The sequence below is a fragment of the Haemorhous mexicanus genome, chromosome 9 (genome assembly GCF_027477595.1).
Source record: "Haemorhous mexicanus isolate bHaeMex1 chromosome 9, bHaeMex1.pri, whole genome shotgun sequence".
Lineage (NCBI taxonomy): Eukaryota > Metazoa > Chordata > Aves > Passeriformes > Fringillidae > Haemorhous > Haemorhous mexicanus.
This window is the reverse complement of record NC_082349.1, coordinates 975309-991068: the sequence shown is the minus strand read 5'-3', so window position 1 is coordinate 991068 and position 15760 is coordinate 975309. Positions and strand designations below refer to the sequence as shown.

General features: G+C 52.7%; 1 protein-coding gene across 2 annotated transcripts in view; it reads right to left on the bottom strand.

Annotated features, from left to right (window-relative positions):
• The window catches only part of NEGR1 (neuronal growth regulator 1), a 196562-nt gene that overhangs the window by 28524 nt on the left and 152278 nt on the right, over window positions 1-15760 (bottom strand). The gene's annotated exons all lie outside the window — the stretch shown is intronic.

The window sequence follows — 15760 nt, the reverse complement described above, 5'->3', positions numbered from 1 at the left end:
TCCCACTCCCATCCCACTCCCATTCCATTTCACCCTCATCCCACTCCCATCCCATCCCATTCCATTCCATTCCATTCCATTCCATTCCATTCCATTCCATTCCATTCCATTCTCATCCCTCTCCCATTCCATTCCATCCCATCCCATTCTCTTCCCATTCCATTCCATTCCATTCCATTCCATTCCATTCCATTCCATTCCATTCTCATTCCACTCCCATCCCATTCCATTCCATTCCATTCCATTCCATTCCATTCCATTCCATTCCCATTCCATCCCATCCCATTCTCTTCCCATTCCATTCCATTCCATTCTCATTCCATTCCATTCCATTCCATTCCATTCCATTCCATTCCATTCTCATTCCATCCCATCCCATCCCATCCCATTCCATTCCATTCCATTCCATTCCATTCCATTCCATTCCATTCCATTCCATTCCATTCCCATTCCATCCCATCCCATTCTCTTCCCATTCCATTCCATTCCATTCCATTCCATTCCATTCCATTCCATTCCATTCCATTCCCATCCCATTCTCTTCCCATTCCATTCCATTCCATTCCATTCCATTCCATTCCATTCCATTCCATTCCATTCCATCCCATCCCATTCTCTTCCCATTCCATTCCATTCCATTCCATTCCATTCCATTCCATTCCATCCCATCCCATCCCATCCCCATTCCAAAGGCCTGTGCCCTTTCCCAGTTCCCTGGAGCCCCCTCCCAGCCCCAGCCCTAGAGGTACAGCCCCCAGACTTTCTGTTACCCCTCACTCTATCACTCCGCAGCTGCTCCAAAAGCAAACTGTTGTGTTTGGAGCAGGGAAAGCTGCCAGGGGGGTGCCAGGCTTCAAGAGGGACAAATGTGCTGCATGGTGAGTACAGCCACTCCTAACTTCTGCTCTGGGGAGCAAAAAAAGCAAAGCTGCAATGAATTCTCAGTGCAATGAGTTCTCTGTTCCGGTGCCAGAAAATCCAACCTGTTTTCCAAGGGACAGAGACTCCGGGATGTTCCAGTGCTTTCTGCAGCCCTCACTGGTGGGTTTGGTGCCTGCCACTCCTCAGGGATGTGTCAGGGAAGGTTTAGGGTGGGTACCAGGTGAGGTCCTGCCCCCTGAGGGTGCTGGGCACTGCCTAGGAATGGGCACGTTCCCCAGCCTGGCAGAGCCCTCTCGGGGTGCCCAGGGTGGGGTTGCTGGGAGGGTCCCAAGGAGAACATTTCCCAGCTGGAGAATACAAAAAGCTTCTTTCATTTCCATCTGCATCAGTGCAGTTGTTTGACTTTGATATTTCGACTGGGGGGAATCAATAACTGGACCAAAACACGACTGGCAGTTAAATACCAACTCATTAGTTAATTAAAAAAATGCTCATAACTGCTTCCATTTATGACCTCTGATAATTAACTGGGTTTATTTAAGCTAATCTCCCCCAGGCTTCATCAGCTTTGTTAAAGATTAATGATTTATTGTGAAATCGAGGTCTTTAAGCCCAGGGAAGCCAGAGCCTGTTGGAGTACCACAAAAAATGGAAAAACACTTCATAATAAATCTTTGGGATGGAAACTCTGAGTGGATGGGGCAGGGACGTGACCTTAATTTATTCTGTGTCTTTCTCTCACCCTTAATATTTTGCAATTACAATTAGAGCTTTTCTGCAGGTTTGAGTTATTACACCTTAATTGCCTCGTAATGGTTTATTTTATTTAAATGGTTTATTCTTTTATTACGGGATGATAAATATTTAATAGCTCTACACCGGTGAGACGTTAAAAAAATAATAATTGTGAACTTGAAGTTTGAGGGCTGAAATTGCCAGGGAGTTTTCTCACTCCATCCTCTGGCAGCTCTACACCTCCAGCTGATTGTTTTGCTTGATAGCAGGGGCTTCTCAATAAATATTCAAATATTTTTAAGGCTGTAGAAAACCACATTATTGGCAGCTTTTTGTGCCCTGTTGTGAAAGAAGTCCAATGGAAGGTAATTTTTAAGAGCCTCCAGGGTTGTGGATTCCAGCTCCAAGTCCCAGACTTGTTCTCAGCTGGCAGCACAATGGGATGAATTTCAAATTTGACTTAAATTCAGATGGAATTTGATTTCCTAATTGAAAGGCAGAGAAAGATACTAAACACATTGTTTTAGTGGCCCAGTCTGCTAAAAGCTTCTTTATTTATTTATTTTTTAATAAGTTCCAGAGTGAACTGTCACGTTTTATGTAGGACGAACGATTTTATAGTGTGAAAAAAAAAATTTAATTTAATTTAATTTAGTTAAATTAAATGTAATTTAATTTAAATGTGAGGGGCGGTGTTATGTGTGTGTGCGGACCAGCAACAGACAAATTTAAATTTTAATTAAAACATTCAAAATAATATTTTAATTAAAGGTCACACATTTGATTCTCTTGGCAGTAAAAATATGCAGTTTCCTTCCTCGCTCTCACCACAATTTCACATCTATAAGACACTGGTATATGCTCAAGGCTTTACCTTTCACAGGACTGTATTTTGAATAAATGAATAAATCAGGGAACTTTGTCCTCAGCAAATGGATGCTGGCAAAAGCAGCCATTTATTTGCAGGCCACTTTTTGAGTGTCACAAAAATATACCCACTAATGGGAGGGCACGTCTTGCCATCAGTATTTACAGCACCAAGCCATGAGAGATGAACATGTGCAGTACAGGAAGGAAAAATCTACTAAATTAACCATGGGATTTGTCAGATTTGAGAAATAAATGTGAGCAGTGAGATCTTTAGAGGTCTCAGGAGCCTCCCCAGCACTTGCACCCCAGGGAGGTGTGCCTGGAGAGGCTCCTGCCAAGCACAACTCAGAGAAAACCCAAACCAGAGCAGGCCAGGAAGGGAGAAGCCCGCTGAATTTCACACATTTGGATGTGCCTGCGTCACCAAAGGGACATTCAAGACAAAGCTTTGACTTTGTCATGCAGGGTGCACTGTTCTGTAGGACAAACAATATTTGCTCACTGGTCCTCATTGCCTATTTCAGATTTTCCAGAGGAAACTGCTGCTTCAATGGTTTTTACAGCTGTTGAGACCATAACAAAATGAAGAAAAAGTGACAAAGTTGGCCGTGTCCTTTGAGCTTGGTCTTTCATTCATATGGATAAATGGAAGCTCATGAATAATGCAGGCCTGGAAATCTGTTAGCATTTTCCTGCTCAGAAACATATGATTAGCACTGCTCTGAGTCCCTGTAATGATATTCCTGTTCTCAGAGGTCACTCTTTAAATCTGCACAACTGTCAGTGTGTTCCTGGAGATGCACAGGGCAGAGCAGCCCTGGAGATGCTGCAGCAGCAGGGCACACCTGTGACGGGGGCACACCTGTGACAGGGCAGTGCTGGGGCACAGGGGCTCGTGTGCCACCGCCCCAGGGCAGGGCTGGCAGCCCCAGGTGCCACGGGAACACCTGGCTCAGGACCAGCCCAGCTGCAGAGGTGACCCAGCAGCTCAGACTGGGCTGGGAAGGACCTTAAATCCCATCCATTCCCACCCTGGCACGGCAGGGACACCTCCCACTGTCCCAGCTGCTCCAGCCCCAGTGTCCAGCCTGGCCAGGGATCCACGGCTGCTCTGGGAATTCCATCCCAGCCCCTGCCCACCCTGCCAGGAACAATTCTGCCAAAAGGGGAAACGGGTACCTTGGGGTTTAGGTTTTTCTGGTCTGTTCTGGTGTGCAGCTTTTAGCTTATATTAATGTTACTGGGATCTTCTCACAAAACAGTCCTGCTCCAGCTGGAGACTCAAGGACAAGCTCCTCAAGCTTCAGGCCCAAAGCATAAACAGCAGCAAGCAAGGAGGGTGAAACTTCATCATTTGAAGCTATTAATTGGACAGCTGGCTCCTGCATGCAAATGGACTGAAACTTATAAAAACCTGAGCTCTCGTGGCCAAGCCCAACTTTTGCTCCCACCTTGGAGCCATCCAGGCAGAGCCAGGACTGTGGCTCGGGTGCTGCTGGGGTGAGGCCTTTGGAGCCCTTCCAGAAATATCCTCTTTATTCCTCTGCTCCAGCTCCTCAGGGCATCACTGCCCACTGTCCCAGCCATGCCATCCATGGATTCCAGCACCCTCTCCATCACTTTCCATGGATTCCCAGCTCTCCCTCATGGTCCATGGATTCCCAGCAGCTCTCCCTCATGCTCCATGGATTCCCAGCTCTCCCTCATGCTCCATGGATTCCAGCCCCCTCTCCTCATGGTCCATGGATTCCCAGCTCTCCCTCATGCTCCATGGATTCCCAGCTCTCCCTCATGGTCCATGGTTTTCCAGCAGCTCTCCCTCATTTTCCATGGATTCCAGCCCCCTCTCCTCATGGTCCATGGATTCCCAGCTCTCCCTCCTGCTCCATGGATTCCCAGCAGCTCTCCCTCATTTTCCATGGATTCTCAGCAGCTCTCCCTCATTTTCCATGGATTCCAGCCCCCTCTCCTCATGGTCCATAGATTCCCAGCTCTCCCTCATTTTCCATGGATTCCCAGCTCTCCCTCATGCTCCATGGATTCCCAGCCCTCTCTCCCTCATGCTCCATGAATTCCCAGCTCTCCCTCATTTTCCATGGATTCCCAGCCCTGTCTCCCTCATTTTCCATGGATTCTCAGCAGCTCTCCCTCATTTTCCATGGATTCCCAGCAGCTCTCCCTCATGCTCCATGGATTCCCAGCCCTCTCTCCCTCATTTTCCATGGATTCCAGTCCTCTTTCCCTCATTTTCCATGGATTCCCAGCTCTCCCTCATTTTCCATGGATTCCCAGCTCTCCCTCATGCTCCATGGATTAGCCCTGTCTCCCTCATTTTCCATGGATTCTCAGCAGCTCTCCCTCATTTTCCATGGATTCCCAGCTCTCCCTCATTTTCCATGGATTCCCAGCTCTCCCTCATGCTCCATGGATTTCCAACACCTCAGAGGGATCCCCCAGCCCCACGCTCCCTGCACGGGCCGAGCACGTGCCCAGAACTGGAAACTCTGTGAGTGCTCTGCTATTTGCTTCCAGTGGCACAGCGATTTGTGAATAACTTATTTAGTAATTACTGTGTAATTATAGCTCTGCTGATCCCTGACGAGCCGAAGCCCACAGACAATGCCTATCAAATGAATCATTACAATCTCTATAAATTACACAGGAGATGTGCCCATGTCATGATGAGATTCACGAAATGACTACAATTTCTGTGAAAGGAGATTAATTAAGATGGAGTTAGAGTTTAAGAAGGAGCAGATTATCCTGCCCTGTGCCCAGCCCTGGAGGCTCCTCTGGGTGCTGTGTCCAGCTCTGTCCCTCAGCACAGCAGGAACAGGAGCTCCTGGAGCTGAGCAAGGGCCTGGAGCATCTCGGTGCCCAGGAAAGGCTGAGGGAGCTGGGGCTGCTCAGCCTGGAGAGGAGCCCAGCTGAGAGGGACCTCAGCCCTGGCTGTCCTTGTGTGTCCCTGGCTGTCCCTGGGTCTGTCCCTGTGTGCAGGGAGGTCAGAGCAGGCCCAGGCTCTGCTCCAGACCCAGCGATGGCACCAGAGCCACGGGCAGGGACTGAGCCCAGCAATTGCCCCGGCACAGGAGGCAGAGCTTCTGCCCTGGGCAGTGCCCAGCCCTGAGCAGATTGTGCACAGAGGCTGTGGACTCTCCTCTCTGGGGATATTCCAGAACCACTGGGACACAATCCTGTGCTCTGGGATGTCCCTGCTGGAGCAGGGAGGTGGCTGCAGAGGAGTCCCTGTGGTTCCAGCCCGGGGTTGAAGAACAAATCTGAATTTGCAGGGCAGGGAGCAGAGAGGAGCCCAGCAGTGAGCCCTGGTGTGGGTCACTGCAGGGCCAGGTGAGCCCAGGGAAGCACAGCTGTCCTGGAAAACAGAGCAGGGGTGAGCAGAGCCTGCTCAGGACCAGGCCTGGTGAAACCCCCACAAGCACAGTTTGGAACCAGGCATCCTTCAGCCAACATTCTGCTCTGAGACTAGCAGGAGCCGATTTCTTGAGCTCAGCACTTGATTGAGATGAATAAATTGAGTTACCTTGATGGAGAAGATGAAGAAATGCACAGAACTACCTCTGGCTGTAAAATTACATTAAAAACCCCCAACAAAACCCACATTTATGTCCCCCTTGGTTCAGATGAGGCAGAGTTTGATCCTGACTCAGATTTCCCATTCCTGCAGCCATTTCCTCACGCACTTGCAGCACCCTGGACAGCTCAGCACCAGCCCCAGAAAAAGGGCTGGCAAGAAATGGACAATTTATTGCCTAAATTAAAGCTGCTACATCGCCATAGGGTGCAGCCACTCCATGAGATCTGCTCCTTTCTTCCTCACATCCCCAGCAACTTAAAATTTCTCTTCTTTCCCTTGGAATATAATTTTAGCTGAATAAATTAACGGAATTTAAATGATCCAGTTCTCATGCTTGTGTTTTATTTTTGAATAAAGTTAGTAAATCCAAATATTGCCAAGCCTAAGAATCTGAGTATCAGGGTGATTTACAAGAAATGGTCTCTACAGGAACAGCACCTTCCCCCACAGTAAAATTCAGTTTTTTTGTCTAGGTGCTTCATGGCAGGACATTTAAAAGTCAGGAAATCAGCTTTGTTACTTTAGATATGTGGGGGGAAAAAAGGAAGTTTCTGAAAAATTCATTACAGGCGCTTTTCTGTGAATAGTTCTGATATCACAAATCAAAGCCTCTGATGCCAGAGGCTTGGAAGAGCCCTGAGAAGAGAAAGCTTTTATGCTCAATTTATGATTGTAAATCCAGTCCAAATCTCCGCACACAAACCTGGAGGAGGAATTAAGGGTGGCAGTAATTGAGCTCTTGATTTGCGAGGCTCGTTGAGGCACCTCAGCATTTTGTTACCTCTGTGGTTCAGCACAGAGGTTAATTAGTGCTTCTAGTGTGGGCTGGCTGAAAACCTCTTCTTTTTAAACCTCTGGAGTTATTTTTAGCTTTCTTGCAGGCAAAAAGAAAAAAAAAAAAAGGAAAAATAAGGATTTTTTTTTTTTTTTTCCCCTTCCTGTTTTCCTTCAGTTCCCCGAGTGCCCAGGACTCACAGCAGCTCCCAGGAAGGTGCAGTGAAGCTCTGGAATCACCACCTCTCTGCATTTTCTGGTAATCCCCAAATTACAAACACTTGACTCAGTAGAAGCACACAAACGTTACAGGCAAATGCTTGGGCTTAAGCAAATGCTTTTGTCAATTAACCCAGAGTTTGTCTGGGAAATTATTTCAGTTCTGGCATTTCCCAGCCTGTTAGGCTGTTTGCTCAAATACCAAAGTCTGGGGTTTAAAATCTATTTTCTGATCTCTCAGAAAACTCGGGATATCCCTGATCAATATCTGATTGCTTTGTGAAGGCCCCTGAGCTTTGCTCAGCACCTCGATATGAAAATGAGCTCTGCACTTAATAACCCCCTAACGAAGGAGTGCTTTGCACTGGGCTGACAGCTGGCCTCTGACCAGGGTGTGTGACTCTCTCCTGGGCCTGGGTTATGAGAAATCTTCCACCAGCACTGCAATAACCCACTTTTCCTGCCCAGGAGAGACAGTAATTGCCTTCAGTCCCTTCACCTGGGCACTGCTCCCTCCCCTGTTTGATCTCCCCTTCCCGAGCCTCCTCCCCTCCTCCTCCTCCTCCCCAGGTTTTGAGGCCGAGCTGAAGTTTGTGTTCCAGACTGTGAAATAAATCTGTATCATTATTTATAGTGCTATTTACAGCACTTCCTGTCTTCATCCCATTTGTTACACAGGGTATTCTTTGGATTTTCAATTTTTTAAAAAAATTACTTTGAGGTTTTGTCCTCTGAGAAGAAACTTGTTCAGTGAGCTCTGCCCATGGGTGCTTGTCACCCTGAGGGGGCACAGGCAGGGAATTAAACTCCATGGAATGGTTTAATCATTGCTTGGAGCACACAATCAGGGATAGGGGGGTGTCTGCAGGGCCAGGAGCTGGGTCAGTGATCGCTGTGGGTCCCTCCCCACCCAGGATATTCCAGGATTTTATGATAATTAACTGATACTTGAGATAGTTGAGATGAAGATTTGGCCACGTCTCAACCCCTCTGATTTAACCAGCTGGGCAGGAAGAGGGGTCTGAACCCCGTGGGCTGTGGATAACTGCAAAATTTGTGCATATAAACACAAATGGAGCAAACTGGGGCAACTCCAGCCAGAGCCCACAGCAGAGACCCCAGGGCTTCTGCTTGATTTCTCTCTGATTTTTCCCTGATCTGCTCTCAGGCCTTTAAATTTCTGCTGCATGTCAAGGAGAAACTTGTGTTCCTGGCCTTGCTCAAGCAGGTTATTTCTGCCTCACCCCATCTCAGTCACTTATTGTCATATAATTCATAATAAAGCTCAAGCTGGAAAATGGATTTAGAGAAAATTCCTTCATAACTCTGGGTAATTGTTACCTGGAGCAGCAGTTGGCATCCATATGGAAGGAGCTCAAACCCAACGTTTAACAGAATGACTCTGACTTCCCCAAATGGGGGATTTGGCCATTTATCTCATTCTCTGGAATACATGAATCCGAGGTGCAGAGTTCCCAGCAGTGAGCTCTGCCCCTGCCAGGGCAGGGGGGCCCTGGCTCAGCTGAGCTGCTGGCCCAGGGGAGAGGGGGAGCAGGAAGGTGTTCCCTGGCTGGGAATCCCAGAATCTGGGAATCCTGGGGCTGGCTGGGAGCTCCCAGAGCTGTTTTCCTTTGGGAACAGCAGTGCTCCATCAGTGCCCTGGCTCTCTGAGGAGCCTTCCTGTGCTTTTACAGCCCTGCTGCTCTGAGGAACTGTTGGACTCCACTGTCCATGAGGAGCATTTCCCTGTCCCCTCAGAAAAGCAGGAGACAGAAATGTCCAACACATCCCTCTGAAGGGCACTGAGGGCAGCTCTGACTCATTGCAGCAGGTGCAGCTGGACTCAGAGCACTCCTGGGGACCCTCAGGATTTCTGCAGCTTCCACTCCTGGGTGGAAACAGAGACCCAGCGATCTGCCACAGTCTCCAAGAAGCTCCCAAAAGATCTGGGAGCAGAAAGAGGAACCCCAGACTGGGTTTTTGTGCTCAGTCCTGCCCTGCCCTGCAGGGGCTGGTCTGTGTGCCCAGGGTGGCCCCTCCAGGCTGGAGCAGAACCTCTCTCCTGGACAGCCAGTGCTGATGCCCAGCAGGACTGGGAGCAGCCCAGGCTCGGGGCAGAAATGCCCCGTGAGGACAGAGCTGGGGGAAAGCAAATCCTCCTCAGATTTGAGGGAGAGGCAGAGCCTGGAGCTCCTGAGCTCAGGTGGGACATGCTCAGGTGGGAGGGCACCTGGAGCCCTCTGTGTGGCCTGGCTGTCCCACACCCTGAGCAGGAGCAGCTCCAGGGCTCCGGGCTGTGAGCAGCCCCTCACAAAGTGCAATTTCCCGGGGTGGATTTCACACTATGCCCTGTCCATGGAGGGAGAGGCCCAGCAGGGGCTGGGGGAGCTCAGGACAGGGGCAGAGCTGGGAGGGGGGAAGGGAAAAGGAGCTGCAGGGCAGCAGCTCTGGGCACAGTGATGGCTCCTGGAGACCTTGGGCTGCATCCAAACCCTGCTAAATCAATACCTGTCCTCTGACTGACTGACTGACTGACTGCAGCAGGCTCCTAATGAGAACAGGAATTTTCATTTAAGCTTATAAATATATATATACACCTACAGACACTCTTTCTATTATATTTTCTGATGCAGGCCAGCCCTCCTGGCTGAGACAGAGCTATGCAAATTGAAATTTGATTTGCTTTCCAGGCCGGTATTTGAGAGATAAAATAGCAAAATTTTTCTTAGGTAATTGGACAACAGCAGAAACTGTGGGCACAAGGGGAATTTCCCTGGAGAGTGTATTTCTCTCCAGAAATGTCAGATCTGGTGGGCCAGGCAAGGCTGTGGAGCTAAGACAGAGCAGAAGCTGACCCAGACCCAAAGGCAGATGTGATTTCTCAGTCAGTCCAAGGGAGCTGATGAGTCCAGGGATGGACTTTGTGACAGGGCAGTGCCAGCACAGCAATTAATGAATTTTGGGGGAGCTCCTGGCGAGCTGCCCACACCCAGCACAGACCCCATGGGGGGTGCGGGGCCAGGGCTGGCAGGGGGGCACAGCAGGGACACTGTGGGCACAGCCACCTCGGGGCACTGCCCCTGCCTGTGCCCACAGCTCTGTGCCAGTGCCCAGGACATCCCTCGGGCTGCCCTGCAGGGCTCCAGCCCCTGCCTGTGCCCACAGCTCTGTGCCAGAGCCCAGGACATCCCTCGGGCTGCCCTGCAGGGCTCCCCTGTGCCCACAGCTCTGTGCCAGAGCCCAGGACATCCCTCTGGCTGCCCTGCAGGGCTCCAGCCCCTGCCTGTGCCCACAGCTCTGTGCCAGTGCCCAGGACATCCCTCGGGCTGCCCTGCAGGGCTCCCCTGTGCCCACAGCTCTGTGCCAGAGCCCAGGACATCCCTCGGGCTGCCCTGCAGGGCTCCCCTGTGCCCACAGCTCTGTGCCAGAGCCCAGGACATCCCTCGGGCTGCCCTGCAGGGCTCCCCTGTGCCCACAGCTCTGTGCCAGAGCCCAGGACATCCCTCGGGCTGCCCTGCAGGGCTCCAGCCCCTGCCTGTGCCCACAGCTCTGTGCCAGAGCCCAGGACATCCCTCGGGCTGCCCTGCAGGGCTCCCCTGTGCCCACAGCTCTGTGCCAGAGCCCAGGACATCCCTCTGGCTGCCCTGCAGGGCTCCAGCCCCTGCCTGTGCCCACAGCTCTGTGCCAGTGCCCAGGACATCCCTCGGGCTGCCCTGCAGGGCTCCCCTGTGCCCACAGCTCTGTGCCAGAGCCCAGGACATCCCTCGGGCTGCCCTGCAGGGCTCCCCTGTGCCCACAGCTCTGTGCCAGAGCCCAGGACATCCCTCGGGCTGCCCTGCAGGGCTCCCCTGTGCCCACAGCTCTGTGCCAGTGCCCAGGACATCCCTCGGGCTGCCCTGCAGGGCTCCCCTGTGCCCACAGCTCTGTGCCAGAGCCCAGGACATCCCTCGGGCTGCCCTGCAGGGCTCCCCTGTGCCCACAGCTCTGTGCCAGAGCCCAGGACATCCCTCGGGCTGCCCTGCAGGGCTCCAGCCCCTGCCTGTGCCCACAGCTCTGTGCCAGAGCCCAGGACATCCCTCAGGCTGCTCTGCAGGGCTCCAGCCCCTGCCAGGGGGCTCAGACAGCACAGAGCCCAAGACAGCCTTTGATTTTAACCCATGGAAAAAATTACCAGCTTTGTCTGAAGATTTACAAGCCATGAGAATTGAAGTAGAATGACAGTTTGTCTCAAGATGGAAAAATAGGATTTTGGGTTTTTAGAATGGGGGTTCAGGAGCCAAGATGGAGGGATTTGGGTGTGCCTTGTCCTTTCTTCTTCCTAGCCTCCATCTTCTGGGTGATGGTGGCACTTTGGGATTGGTTTAGAGTACAAGCTCTCTGTCTAACACAGGTGATGGGTGTTGGGAAGTTATTGTAAATAAATACACGTAGTTTTTAGTATAAAAAGATAACACTGCCTCTGGGGTGGTCAGTGTGCCATGGACAGACCTCAGCAGGTCAGGAAAGGAATGTTCTAACAGAGAATAAACAGCCTTGAAAGCCACAGCCCAAGAATCCTGACCCCTCCTCTGCCCTCGGGCTGGGAAAGAGAGACTGCCAGGAGCCCAGAGGGCTCTCCTCCTTCCTGGCCCAGCCTGCTCCTCTCCCTCCTTCCCCCAGGGCTGCGCAGGCTGGAGCAGCCAGGAAAGCCCCCAGAAAGGTGCCAGAGGGAGGAAGAAGCAGGGCTGTGAGGTGCCCACAGTGTGGAGGCTCTCTGGGTCACAGGCAGCAAGCAGGAGAGGGGAGCAGCAGGGCTGTGCCCTCGGGTCTCTCAGTTTCTCGGGGTCATTCAGCCTGGAAAAGACCCCCAGGACCCCATCCCATGGCTGAGGAGATCCCTGGAGCCCCCTGAGCTCTGGTCCTGCTCGCCAGGTGTGGGAGCAGCAGCCCTGCAGGAATGACAGTGGGGACAGGGCTGGGCTGTGGGTCAGCAGGGGGGTCACAGAATGGGGTCACAGAATGGGGTCACAGCAAGGGGGTCACAGCAAGGGGGTCACAGAATGGGGTCACAGCCCTGGGGTCACATAATGGGGTCACAGCAGGGAGGTCACAGCAGGGGGGTCACAGCCCTGGGGTCACAGCACTGGGGTCACAGCACAGGGGTCACAGCAGGGGGGTCACAGCAGAGGGGTCACAGCAGAGGGGTCACAGCACGGGGGTCACAGCAGGGGGGTCACAGCAGGGGGGTTACAGCAGAGGGGTCACAGCACAGGGGTCACAGCACAGGGGTCACAGCAGAGGGGTCACAGCACAGGGGTCACAGAATGGGGTCACAGCCCTGGGGTCACAGCAGAGGGGTCACAGCACAGGGGTCACAGCAGGGGGGTCACAGCACAGGGGTCACAGCACAGGGGTCACAGAATGGGGTCACAGCAGAGGGGTCACAGCAGAGGGGTCACAGCAGGGGGGTCACAGCCCTGGGGTCACAGCACAGGGGTCACAGAATGGGGTCACAGCAGGGGGGTCACAGCAGGGGGGTCACAGAATGGGGTCACAGCAGAGGGGTCACAGCAGAGGGGTCACAGCAGGGGGGTTACAGCACTGGGGTCACAGCAGGGGGGGTCACAGCAGGAGGGTCACAGAATGGGGTGACAGAATGGGGTCACAGCACAGGGGTCACAGCAGGGGGGTCACAGCAGGGGGGTCACAGAATGGGGTCACAGCAGGGGGGTCACAGCAGAGGGGTCACAGCAGGGAGGTCACAGCACAGGGGTCACAGAATGAGGTCACAGCCCTGGGGTCACAGCCCTGGGGTCACATAATGGGGTCACAGCAGGGAGGTCACAGCAGGGGGGTCACAGCCCTGGGGTCACAGCACGGGGGTCACAGCAGGGAGGTCACAGCAGGGCCCTACCCCCTCGCAGGACCCTGAGCCAGCCCCCAGGGCTGCTGGTGCCCCGGGGAGCTCTGAGTGTGATTCACACCGAGCTCATTCCCAGCTGGGGGAGAGCACTCCCGTTATTTGCATCTCTGACCCGCAGCCCCTGCCCTGGGAACGCCAGTTCCCGAGGTTAATCAGGGATCTCCTGCAGGGACCAGCTGACAGGGCAAGCAGCACATGGAAATGGAGGGCACAGTCTGGTGCCTCTGCAGTGTGGAGATGAGATTCCAAACTGTGCCACCAGCCAGGAGTGCACAGGCAGCTGCTGGCTCAGCGAAGTCCTTGTGTGATGAAATCAGCACAGAAAACACCTCCACATCCCTCTCACAAGGCTCCTGCTCCTTCCCAATGTCACTCCTGACCGACCTCACGGTTATTTACATTTCTCATAGTTACTGGGAGTATATCCAAGGGTTCTGTGTGACCCTGGACATCAGCAGCACCTCTGGATCACAGAACCAGCCCTGTAAAAAGCAATTTCCCCGGCAGCTGCTAGGAAAGGACAAGGATGCTCCCTGGGGACTGCCAGGTTTTCCAAAGAACCTCAGACTGTGTGACCCCAGGGCAGCCCTGGAGTGCCCCAGGCCTGGAAGAAGGCAGCAGCTCTTTTCCAGCACTGCTCAGCAGCACATGGAGCTGCCCTGAGCCCAGGTCTGGCTCCTGCAGAGCTCGTGGCTCCCTCGCACCTACCTGAAGCAGCACAGATGGCCACTCTCCCTGCCAGCAACACGAGAGGCAAGAGCTTCACAGGAGAGCAGTCTCACTCAAGGATTAAGGGCTCCGCGCTTCACGAGCTGCTGCCCTGAGAATTAGTGCTACTTTTTGTTCTTGTTGGTTTTTTAAAGGGATAATGCTTCTAGGTAATAGCAATGTCACTTGTAAGCAAAGGAAAAACTTCTCCAAACCATCCTCGTTCCCAACCAAAATCCAGATCAGCACCTTAAGGACAGCTCTCCTTGTTTGGAGAGCTGATTAAAGCAGTCACAGAGTAAAATAAGATATTTCAGCTCGGTCTTTGAGTCAGACCTCTGAGCCAACACCCCCCACTTCCCTCCCGAGGTCAGGACCAGACCCAGATTTCCAGAATTTTCTCTCAGACCATTCTGCTTCCCACCTCCCCTTTCTTCCATGATGGAGAACATCTATTTTTATGATTTGTGCCGATGCACTTGGTACTTCTATGACATTTTCAACCTCTGCCTCTCAAAGTGCTTTGTAAGGGCGGCTACAAGGCACCTCTCAGTTTAAGATGGAAAAAATCCTGGCAGCAGCTCAGAGACAGATTCAGCTCTGCTCTGTTCAAATGAAGCCAGACCTTCCTTCTACCTGCTCTGAATTGCAAATACACCAAATTCCAGCTCCTTCTGGCTTAATATTCCTTTGTTTTCACTTGCATTTTCTGTTTAAAATAAGTGTAACGTCGTTCCCACTTTGGTAATGATGCCTCAAGTATTAAATAAATGGCAGCAAAGGCTCCCTGTTATTTTGTGCCTGTTACATCTCTCTCACAGGAATTCAGAACCTCCTGACAACACTCATCATATGGGGAGTACTCTCAGGAGGAAATTTCATGGAAGGAAGGCAATAATTGTGGGATTTAAGCAACTGAAACTCTGCATTTCCCTGCAGTGAGGAATATCCTTACGTGTAGGGCACACCCGGAGTTTTGTCTCTCTTTTATCACCATCAGAACAGAGCAGCAGCAGAGCTGCACCTTTGGATCCAGCAGCACTGAAATGCCCCCGAGGCACAGCTAAAATTCCCTCCCCAACAGCACCTGGGAGGGCCTTCTGGGCAACCTCCACGCCGGGCATCCAGCCCCTGACCTCTCACACTGCTCACTGCCTTCTCCAAGGGGCTGCCCTGCTCTGCCCCAGCTGCCAGACCAAGGTGGGACAGAGCTCTGGCACACCCAGCTCTGCAGCTCAGGCAGCTCCTGGGAATGGGCTGGAAAGTCCCTGCTCCTGGCTGGCAGGGAGCTGTGGGTGCCTCTGGGAGCAGGAATCAGGATCATGGAATCACAGGGAGCTGTGCCTGTGCCCATTGTGCCTCTGCACCACCATGGCAGGGGGGCTAGTGGGATTGCTGGCACAGCCACAGCCCCTGCTGGCCCAAACGCAGCTCAGAGCCCAAGCTCAGAGCCCAAACCTTCCCCAGCTCAGAGCCCAGGCTCAGAACCCAAACCCTTCCCCAGCACAGAGCCCAAATCCTTCCCCAGCACAGAGCCCAGGCTCAGAACCCAAACCCTTCCCCAGCGCAGAGCCCAGGCTCAGAGCTCAAACCCTTCCCCAGCACAGAGCCCAAACCCTTCCCCAGCACAGAGCCCAAATCCTTCCTCAGCACAGAGCCCAGGCTCAGAACCCAAACCCTTCCCCAGCACAGACCCCAAACCTTTCCCCAGAAGAGAGCCCAAGCTCAGAGCCCAAACCCTCCCCCAGCTCAGAGCCCAAACTCTTCCCCAGCTCAGACCCCAAACCCTTCCCCAGCACAGACCCCAAACTCTTCCCAGGCACAGACCCCAAGCTCAGACCCCAAACCCTTCCCCAGCTCAGAGCTCAAGCTCAGACCCCAAACACTTCCCCAGCTCAGAGCTCAAGCTCAGACCCCAAACCCTTCCCCAGCACAGACCCCAAACCCTTCCCAGGCACAGACCCCAAACCCTTCCCAGGCACAGATCCCAAACCCTTCCCCAGCACAGACCCCAAACCCTTCCCCAGCTCAGACCCCAAACCCTTCCCCAGCACAGATCCCAAGCTCAGACCCCA